The sequence below is a fragment of the Rhinopithecus bieti genome, unplaced genomic scaffold, assembly GCF_001698545.2.
Source record: "Rhinopithecus bieti isolate Rb0 unplaced genomic scaffold, ASM169854v2 scaffold_31765, whole genome shotgun sequence".
NCBI lineage: Eukaryota > Metazoa > Chordata > Mammalia > Primates > Cercopithecidae > Rhinopithecus > Rhinopithecus bieti.
In genome coordinates, this window is record NW_016813614.1 from 410,405 (window position 1) to 421,028 (window position 10,624).

The window sequence follows — 10,624 nt, forward strand, 5'->3', positions numbered from 1 at the left end:
AATTTTTCTATAATGAAAACTATACAACATGGATGAAAGAAATTGAAGACACCAAACAAATGGAAATACACTCCATGTTCATGGATTAAAAGAATTAATACTGTATCAATGACATTTTTCACAAAAATAGAAAAAACTATGCTAAAATGTATATGGGACCCCAAAAGACCCAGAATAGCCAAATCCATCCTAAGCCAAAGGAACACAAATGGAGGAATCACATTACCTGACTTCAAATTATACTACAAAGCTATAGTAAGCAAAATGGCATGGTACTGTCATAAAAACAAACATATAGAGCAATAGAACAAAATAGAGAACCAAGAAACAAATATATGCACCTACAGTGAACTCAAGAACAAAGGTGCCAAAAACTTACACTGGGGAAAAGATAGCCTTTTCAATAAATGTTGCAGGAAAATTGGACATCCATATACGAAACTTAATCCCTATCTCTGGCATTATACAAAAATAAAATCAAAATGGATTGAAGACTTAAATCTAAGACCTCAAACTATGAAACCACTCCCAGAAAACCCTGGTGAAACTCTCCAGGATATTGGCCTGGGCAAAGATTTCTTCAGTAATATCCCACAAGCATAGACAACCAAAGCGAAACTGGACAAATGAGATCACATAAAGTTGAAAAGCTTCCGCAAAGCAAAGGAAACAATAAACAAAGTGAAGAGATAACCCACTTTATCAGAGAGAATATTTGCAAACTACTAATCTGACAAAGTATTAATAACTAGAATATATAAGGAGCTAAAACAAACTCTGTAGGAAAAAAATAATAACCCAATTTAAAAATAAGCAAAAAGTTTGAATAGACATTTCTCAAAAGAGGGCGTACAGATGGCAACCACACGTATGAAAAGGTGCTCAACATCACGGATCATCAGAGAAATGCGAAACAAAATTACAATGAGATATCATCTCACCCTAGTTCAAATGGCTTATATCCAAAAGACAGGCAATAAAAAATGGTAGAGAAGATGTGGAGAAAAGGGAATCCTCATTCACTGTTGGTGGAAATGTAAATTAGTACAACCACTATGGAGAACAGTTTGGAGGTTCTGTAAAAAACTAAAAATAGAGCAGCCATGTGATCCAGCAATTCCACTGCTGGGTATATCCCCCAAAGAAAGAAAATCAGTATATCAAAGAGGTATCTGTACTCCCATGTTTTTTGCATCACTGTTCACAATAGCCAAGATTTAGAAGCAACCCAAGCATCTATCAACAGATAAAGATAAAGAAAATATGATACTTATACACAATACTATCTGACCATAAAAAACAATGAGATTCAGTCATTTGTAACCACATGGATGTAGCTGGAGGTCATCATGTTAAATGAAACAAGCCAGACACAGAAAGACAAACATCACATATTCTCATTTATCTGTAGGATCTAAAAATCAAAACAATTTAACCTATGCAGATAGAGTGTAGAAGAATGGTTACCAGAGGCCGGGAAGGGTAGTGGGAAAGCTGGGGGAGGTGAGAATGGTTAATGGGTACAAAAACCATTAGAAAGAATAAGACTTAGTATTTGATAGCACAACAGGGTGAGTATAGTCAAAAATAATTTAATTGACCATTTTAAAATAACTAAAAGGGTATAATTGAATTGTTTATAGCACAAAGGCTAAGTGCTTTTTTCCCTTGAGGGGATGGATACCCCATTTTGCATGATATGATTGTTATGCACTACATGCCTGTATACAAACATTACATGTACCTCATATATACACTTCCTATGTACACACAAAACTAAAATATAAAACATTTTGACCAACAAATATCCATGAACACTTACAGAAATGTGAATTAGAAAGCTGTATCTTTCTGGAAAATACACCTAACATTATGATGTATTTAAATAACCAAAAAGTGAATAAATAAAAAGGGTCATTTAGTAACTAGAAGGTATAGCCAAACTAAAAATTTAATCAAATAAACAAATTTAAAACCAGAAATTCTGTGTTGATGGTTATGGCAGTAACATTGCTTTTGAGTCTCTCTGAATCCATCCATAAAAATAGATGCAATAAGTAGGATAGTAAAATGAAACAACCACACAACCATTTGCCCAAAAAAGTTTAAAAAGAAAGGAATTTAAGTTGCACAGATAAAATGTACGAAAGACATCTAGTTCAACTTGAATTTTTTAGCTTAAGTGTGCCCCAGATATTATGAGACATACTTACATTAAATATGTAATTATATACTTATATTGTTCACCTAAAATTAAAATTCAACTAAGAATCCTGAATTTCTATTTGTTAAATCTAGCAACAAATCCTATAGCAGTACAACTTGTGTAGTATCAACATTTTTGTTAGGGGCGGTAAAAAAACATTTCACAGACAGACGTAAGGAAGGAAAAACCCAGAATCCCAACAGTTGCTTTCTGGAAAGAGCAGCAAGCCACAGAACAACTGAAACTGGGCAGGTTTTCTACAGTCTCCATGTTGATGTGAGTTCAGAGTCCTGCCGTGAGGTCTAAAAGAGCTGGGGGTAGGCTGGGCCTACTAATCCACTGTAGACCTATGCAGGATGAAAGGAGAACCCTCTTGGAATAGAATCAAAATTAGCAGAACAGGAGCAATAGATACAAATAAAAAGGAAGAGCCAGAACATTAGGAAGAGACAAAAGCGAGGATATCTCTAGGCCTTATTAACGCTTCACAAAGACAAGAGGGATCACTAATGCTTGGAAGGTAGAAAAGTTATCCTATTCATTTCTTCTTTTTAAATGCCTATTATTTGAGGACTGTTAGAATAAACAATAGTATATCCACACAATGGATTATGATGTGGCTGTACAAAAGAACAAAAAAATCTCCCTATTAACTGTGAGAAGATCTCCAGGATATACTGTTGCATGGGAAAAGTATCTATGTATACTAGAAAACCAAAGTAAGAAATATATTGTCTTCAAATAAAATTTAGAAGTTACACTATAAATAGATTATATAAATTACAGAATAAAAACCGATGCCGAGGAAACATTTTTTTGCTTGATTTTTGACTCTATCTTATTCTAGTAATAAAATAGAGCCAGTACATTCAAGTAGAACTCTTTAGTTCTATAAGTTTTGCATATAAAAAAGCAGCTGCATAGTAATGATAAATTAATAATGGCTTTGAATCTAAGAATAATGTTGAATTTGACAAGGTTCACAGAGAAGTGAGATGAAAAGGGAGCATAAGTTCAAATTTCAGCAGTATCTACAATTTTTTTCAGAGTTATTCTTAACAGACAAGAATAATATATATAATGCCAAATTATATTTTAAAAGGCAAACAAGTATTAAAAACTGAATGGACTATACAATAATGGACTTTATCTCAGGATTTTAAATTGATGGTTTCAGTCTATGAGAAGTGAATTTTAAAATAAAAAGCCAGCAACAATAAGGAACAACATGAAAATAATATGCTGGTAAGGTGTGTTTCACAAATGCTGTTATATGTTACATTGATTTTCGTACTGATGTGATAAAAGTCTTTAGAAAACTCCTATTTGGTTTAGATATACATTCTTATACTCCTCAATCAAGCCTACTGTAGTACTTTCAAGGTTCAACAATATTTGTTAAATTATTAAATGAATAATGATAATTATTAATGTAAACATTACCATATTAAATCTGACTTCACACAATAAATGGTTTTATTTATACCTTACAACTTTGTTGATAACGGTTATATTTGGTTGGCTGGGGCATTTTGATTGAGGTGTTGTTGCTGTTTTTAATTTTTATTTATTTTGTTTATTTATTTATTATTATTTTTTTTGGAGACGGAGTCTCGCCCTGTCGCCCAGGCTGGAGGGCAGCGGCGATCTCCACTCTCCCCTCATACCCACTTCCGCCTCCCGGGTTCAAGCGATTCTCCTGCCTCAGCCTCCCTAGTAGCTAGGACTACAGGCACAGGCCGTCACACCCGGCTAATTTTTTGTATTTTAGTGGAGAGGGGGTTTCACCGTGTTGCCCAGGCTATTCTGGGACTCCTGAGCTCAAGCAATCCTACCGCCATGGTCTCCCAAAGTGCTGGGATTACAGGCCTGAGCCACCACGCCGGGCCTTGTTGCTGGATTTTAACCCTCAACAACTGAGTTGATTTTACTTCTCAGTTTATAGCAAGACATCAACAGATTGTGCTCTGCACATTTAAAATGCATTACTATTTACTTGTCTCTCCTCTTTACCTTCCATCCCAGTTCACCTCATCCCTTACATGCCACAATTTGTATTTAATGCATGGCCTTTAGATTAATTTCTATACATTTACTTACCTCTATATATGTATTTTTAACATTATATAAATGACATCATGCTGTAAATCATGTACTATTTATTTTTCCCATTTAATATTCTTATTTACATCTATTGTTTGTTCCTATATGTAAATCTAGGGTTTTTCTTCTGATTACTCTTCTGTGATATGCACAGCTACATTGTTATTTATCTGTTCTTGTATGATAAATATATATGTTACCTCCATTTTTTTTTTTGTTTTAGTTTTACTCTTTAACCATCAAAATAAACATCTTCATAAATATCTCTGTGTACCTGAAGGAGTGTCTCTGGTTATATACGTCCCAGAGTGAGTAGGTACTTACGCAATTTTACTAAAATGCTGCCAATTTACTCTCTAAAATAGCTTCACTAACTTACACTGTCAAAAATAGAGTACAAGATCTCCAATTTCTACCTCATTTAGTAGCCAATGATTTATCCAATGTTCTCACTTTTACTAATTATATGCGTATAAAGTGCCATCTACATGTTTTGTTTACATTTTATTTTGAGTGAATGTGAGAATATTGCCAATATTAACTACTTAGAATTTCCTTTTATAACTTGTTTATTTAAAATCTTTACCCATGATTTTATATTGAGATTCTTTCATAATCTAAATTATTAGACATTTTCCAGTTAAGGATGATGCAAATAGTCCAAAGACTAAGGAATTACTCAAAAAATAATTTAGGTATGTTAACGGCACACAGGAACCATCCTAGAGAGCTTTCAATAGCCCAGAGTACAAAATAAATATTGACGAGTACATATTGATTTAAATAAATGATTGAAACATAGATGAATGGGGGAAATAGGCAAGTCTGTCCAGAAGAATTCCAAATTATTTATGCAATTACTGCCCCATTGAGGAGGTGGAGTATAATACCTCTCCACCCTTACGTTTGGACTGCTCATAGTTGACTTTCTTCCAAGTACTGGGTGGAAAAGTGTGTTGACTGGGTAGAAAGAGGAGAAAGAGTGACATTACAGTGGATACATATGATAAATACCATATCATTAGGTTGTTTAGGTTAGAATCAAGAGTTATAATTTACCAAGTGATATGTACCTTTGATATGATGTGATGAAAATGGCACTTTGTTCCTGTGGTCTTACCCTTTAAAATCCCTAACCCCATCTAATCACAAGAAAAACATCAGCCAAGTCTATACTGAGGGATATTCTACAAAACAACTGGTGAGTACTCCCCAAAATGGATCAGGTCATCAAAAAAGAAGGAAAGTCTTTGCAAACTCTCACAGTTTCCAAGATCCCACGGAGACGTTGCTATGGTCTGAATGTGTACCTCCAAAATTTACATATTGAAACTTAATCGCCAATGTGATAGTACTAAGAGGTGGGGCCTTAACAAGGTGATTATGTCACGAGAGAGCTGCCCTTATGAATGAGATTAGCACTTTTATAAAAGAGGTGCTAGGGAGCTGTTTATCATTTCCACCACATGAAGTTGAAGCAAGAGGTGCCATCTTGGAAGCAGAGAGCATCCATCTCTCACGAGACACTGAATCTGCTGGCACCTTGACCTTAAACTTCCTAGCTTCAGGAACTGTGAGAAAATAAATTTTCGTTTTTATAAATCACCCAATCTCAAGTATTTTGTTATAGCAGCACAAAATGACTAAGATAAAAATGATGACTAAATGTAATGTACTATCCTGTATGGGATTCTGGAACAGAAAAAGGACATTAGACAAAAACTAAGGAAATTTGAGTCAAGTGTGGACTTTAGTTAATAGTAAATGTATCAGTATAGATAACATAGTTGTGACAAATGAACATAAAAATGTAAGATATTAATAATGGGGGGACTGGCTGCAGAGAATTTAGAAACTCTCTGTACTACTTTTGCAACTTTTTAGTCAATATAAAACTAATCTAAAAGTAAATGTTTATTTTTTTAATGCCGCTAATATTTTCTCCTAGCCTGTCAATTATCCATTAATTTTGTCCATTTTGACTTTACTGAACAGAAATTTAGACATGATTGTCTTTGACAAGGGTGACAGTTGTGGAGGTGAAGTGAAGTAGGCAGGTTTGGAAAGTATTTTAGGGTGTGTTAGATGTAGAGAGCGAAGAGCAAAAGAAAAGACATTTGGAATGAATTCGAAATTTTTTACTTCAGATATATAGTAATTACTTTCCAGAATCTTCATAATCCTTATTGTGATTGTAAATGGTATCCTATTTTCTATTTCAATTACTAAATGTTTATTACTGTTGCAAATAAGTTCTATTGATTTTGCATATTGATCTTGTTGCAATGTCTTAATCATTCTAATAGTTTGTTGATTATATAGGGCTTTCTTTATCAATGATAATTAATTACAAATACTGAACATTTATCTTCTTTTTATTCACATACATATAATTTATTTTGTATTTAATTAGACAACTCCCAGGACTATTTTAAACAGCAGAAGAATGTTAGAGTTTTTGCCTAATTTCTAATAGTAAAAGGAAACTTCCAAAATTTCTTCATTAATGATAGCATTAATGTTGGCTTATGTTTGTTAATTTGTTTTACTTTATTTTGCCAATATGGATGGCTGGCAATAGGGGTGATGAAAGACAGCTTTCATATGATAAAGGAAATTTCCTTTATTCCTATTTTTTATGAACATTAAAAAATCTCAAATAAACACTAAACATTATCATCAAAAGCTTTGTCTGCATATACTGAAATGATCACAAAAGGGAAGATAGCTGAATAGGAACAACTCCTGTCTGCAGCTCCCAGCAAGATCAATGCAGAAGCCAGATGATTTCTGTATTTCCAACTGAGGCACCCAGTTTATCTCACTGGGACTGGTTAGACAGTGGGTGCAGCCCATGGAGGGCAAGCAGAAGCAGGGTGGAGTGTCGCCTCATCCGGGAAGCACAACGGGTTGAGGAACTCCCTCAACTAACCAAGGGAAGCTGTGAGGGACTGTGCCCCGAGGAATGGTGCATTCCAACCCAGATACTATGCTTTCTGCATGGTCTTCACAGCCTGCAGACCAGGAGATTCTCTCCGTGCCTATGCCACCAGAGCCCAGGGTTTCAAGCACAAAACTGGGTGGCCATTTGGGCAGACACTGAGCTAGCTACAGGAGTTTTTTTTCCGTGCCCAGTGGCGCCTGGAATGACAGTGAGACAGAACCTTACACTCCCCTGGAGAGGGAGCTGAAGCCAGGGAGTCAAGTGGTCTAGCTCAGTGGATCCCACCCCCACAGAGCCCAGCAAGCTAAGATCCACTGGCTTGAAATTCTTGCTGCCAGAACAGCAGTCTGAAGTTGACTTGGGATGCTGCAACTTGGTGGGGGGAGGGGCGTCCACCATTACTGAGGCTTGAGTAGGCAGTTTTCCCCTCACAGCATAAACAAAGCCTCCAGGAAGTTTGAACTGGGCGGAGCCCACCACAGCTTGGCAAAGGCACTGTAGCCAGACTGCTTCTCTAGATTTCCCCTCTCTGGGCAGGGCACCTCTGAAAGAAAGGCAGTAGTTCCAGTCAGGGGCTTAAAGATAAAACTCCTATCTCCCTGGGACAGAGCATCTGGGGGAAGGGGCGGCTGTGGGCGCAGCTTCAGCAGATTTAAATGTTTCTGCCTACTGGCTCTAAAGAGAGCAGCAGATCTCCCAGCACAACACTCAAACTCTGCTATGGGACAGACTGCTTCCTCAAGCTGGTCCCTGACCCCCATGCCTACTGACTGGGAGACACCTCTCAGCAGGTTTGACAGACATCTCATGCAGGAGAGCTCTGGCTAGCTTCTGGCAGGTGCCCCTTTGGGACAAAGTTTCTAGAGGAAGGAACAGGTAGCAATCTTTGCTGTTCTACAGCCTCAGCTGGTAATACCCAGGCAAACAGGGTCTGGAGTGGACCACCAGCAGAGTCCAGCAGACCTGCAGCAGAGAAGCCTGACTGTTAGAAGGAAAACTAACAAACAGAAAGGAATAGTATCAACATCAACAAAAAGGACATCCAACCAAAACCCCATCTGAAGTTCACCAACATCAAAGACTAAAGATAGATAAATCCACAAAAATGGGGAGAAGCCAGCACAAAATGATGAAAATTGCAAAAACCAGAACACCTCTTCTTTTCAAAGGATCACAACTTCTTGCCAGCAAGGGAACAAAACTGGACGGAGAATGAGTTTGATGAATTGACAGAAGTAGGCTTCAGAAGGTGGGTAATAATGGACTCTTCCAAGCTAAAGGAGCATGTTCTAACCTCATGCAAGGAAGAGAAGAACTTTGAATAAAGGTGAGAGGAATTGCTGACTAGAATAACCAATTTAGAAAAGAAGATAAATGAATTGATGGAGATAAAAAGCACTGCACAAGAACTTCGTGAAGCATACAAAAGTATCAGTAGCCAAACTGATCAAGTGGAAGAAAGGATATCAGAGACTGAAGATCAACTTAATGAAAGAAAGCATGAAGACAAGATTACAGAAAAAAGAATGAAAAGGAACAAACAAAGCCTCCAAGAAATATGGGACTAGGTGAAAAGACCAAACCTACTTTTGATTGGTGTACCTGAAAGTGAAAAGGAGAATGGAACCAAGTTAGAAAATACTCTTTGGGATATTATCCAGGAGAATTTTCCCAATCTAGCAAGACAGGCCAACATTCACATTCAGAAAATGCAGAGAACACCACAAAGATACTCCTGGAGAAGAGCAACCCCAAGACACATAATTGTCAGATTCACCAAGGTTGAAATTAAGGAAAAATGTTAAAGACAGCCAAAGAGAAAGGTCAGGTTACCCACAAAGGGAAGCCCATCAGACTAACAGTGGATCTCTCAGCAGAAACCCTACAAGCAAGAAGACAGTAGGGGCCAATATTCGACATTCTTAAAGGGAAGGATTTTCAACCCAGAATTTCATATCCAGTCAAACCAAGCTTCATAAGTGAAGGATAAATAAAATCCCATACAGAAAAGCAAATGCAGAGAGATTTTGTCACAACCAGGCCTACTTTATGAGAGCTCGTGAAGGAAGCACTAAACAGAAAGGAACAAACAGTACCAGCAAATGCAAAAGCATACCAAATTGTAAAGACCGTTGACACTATGAAGAAACTGCATCAACTAACAAGCAAAATAACCAACTAGCATCATAATGACAGGATCAAATTCACACATAACAATATTAACCTTATATGTAAATGAGCTAAATGCCCCGTTGAAAAGACTTTAAATTAAAATTAAAAGACACCAACTGGCAAATTGGAGACTAGCAAATTGTCTTTAAATTAAAAGACACAGACTGGCAAATTGAATAAAGAGTCAAGACTCATTGGTGTGCTGGATTCAGGAGACTCATCTCATGTGCAAAGACACAGATCGGCTCAAATTAAAGGGATAGAGGAACATTTGCCAAGCAAATGGGAAGAAACAACAACAACAACAACAAACAAAAACAAACAAAAAAAACCAAAGCAGTGGTTGCAATCCTAGTCTCTGATAAAACAGACTTAAAACCAACAAAGATCAAAAGAGACAAAGAAGGGCATTACGTAATGGTAAAGGGATCAATTCAACAAGAAGAGCTAACTCTCCTAAATATACATGCACCCAATACAGGAGCACCCAGATTCATAAAGCAAGTTCTTAGAGACCTACAAAGAGACTTTGACTCCCACACAATAATAATGGGAGACTTTAACACCCCACTGTCAATATTAGACAGAACAACGAGTCAGAAAATTAACAAAGATATTCAGGACTTGAACTCAGCTCTAGACCAAGTGGACCTAATAGACATTTACAGAACTCCCCACCCCTAATCAACAGAATGTACATTCGTCTCAACACCACATCACACTTACTCTAAAACCGACCACATAATTGGAAGTAAAACATTCCTCAGCAAAGGCAAAAGAACAGAAATCATAACTAACAGTCTCTCAGACCACAGTGCAATCAAATTAGAACTTAGGATTAAGAAACTCACTCAAGGGAGGGATTGCATTGGGGAGTTATACATGATATAAATGATGAATTGATGGGTGCTGACGAGTTGATGGGTGCAGCACACCAACAGGGCATAAGTATACATATGTAACAAACCTGCATGTTATGCACATGTACCCTAGAACTTAAAAGTATAATTAAAAAAAAAAGAAAGAAAATAAAAAAAAACTTAGAAAACAAAAACAAACAAACAAACAAAAAAAGAAACTCACTCAAAACTACACAACTACATGGAAACTGAACAACCTGCTCCTGAATGACTACTGAGTAAATAAGGAAATTAAGGCAGAAATAAATAAGTTCTTTGAAACCAATGAGAACAAAGACA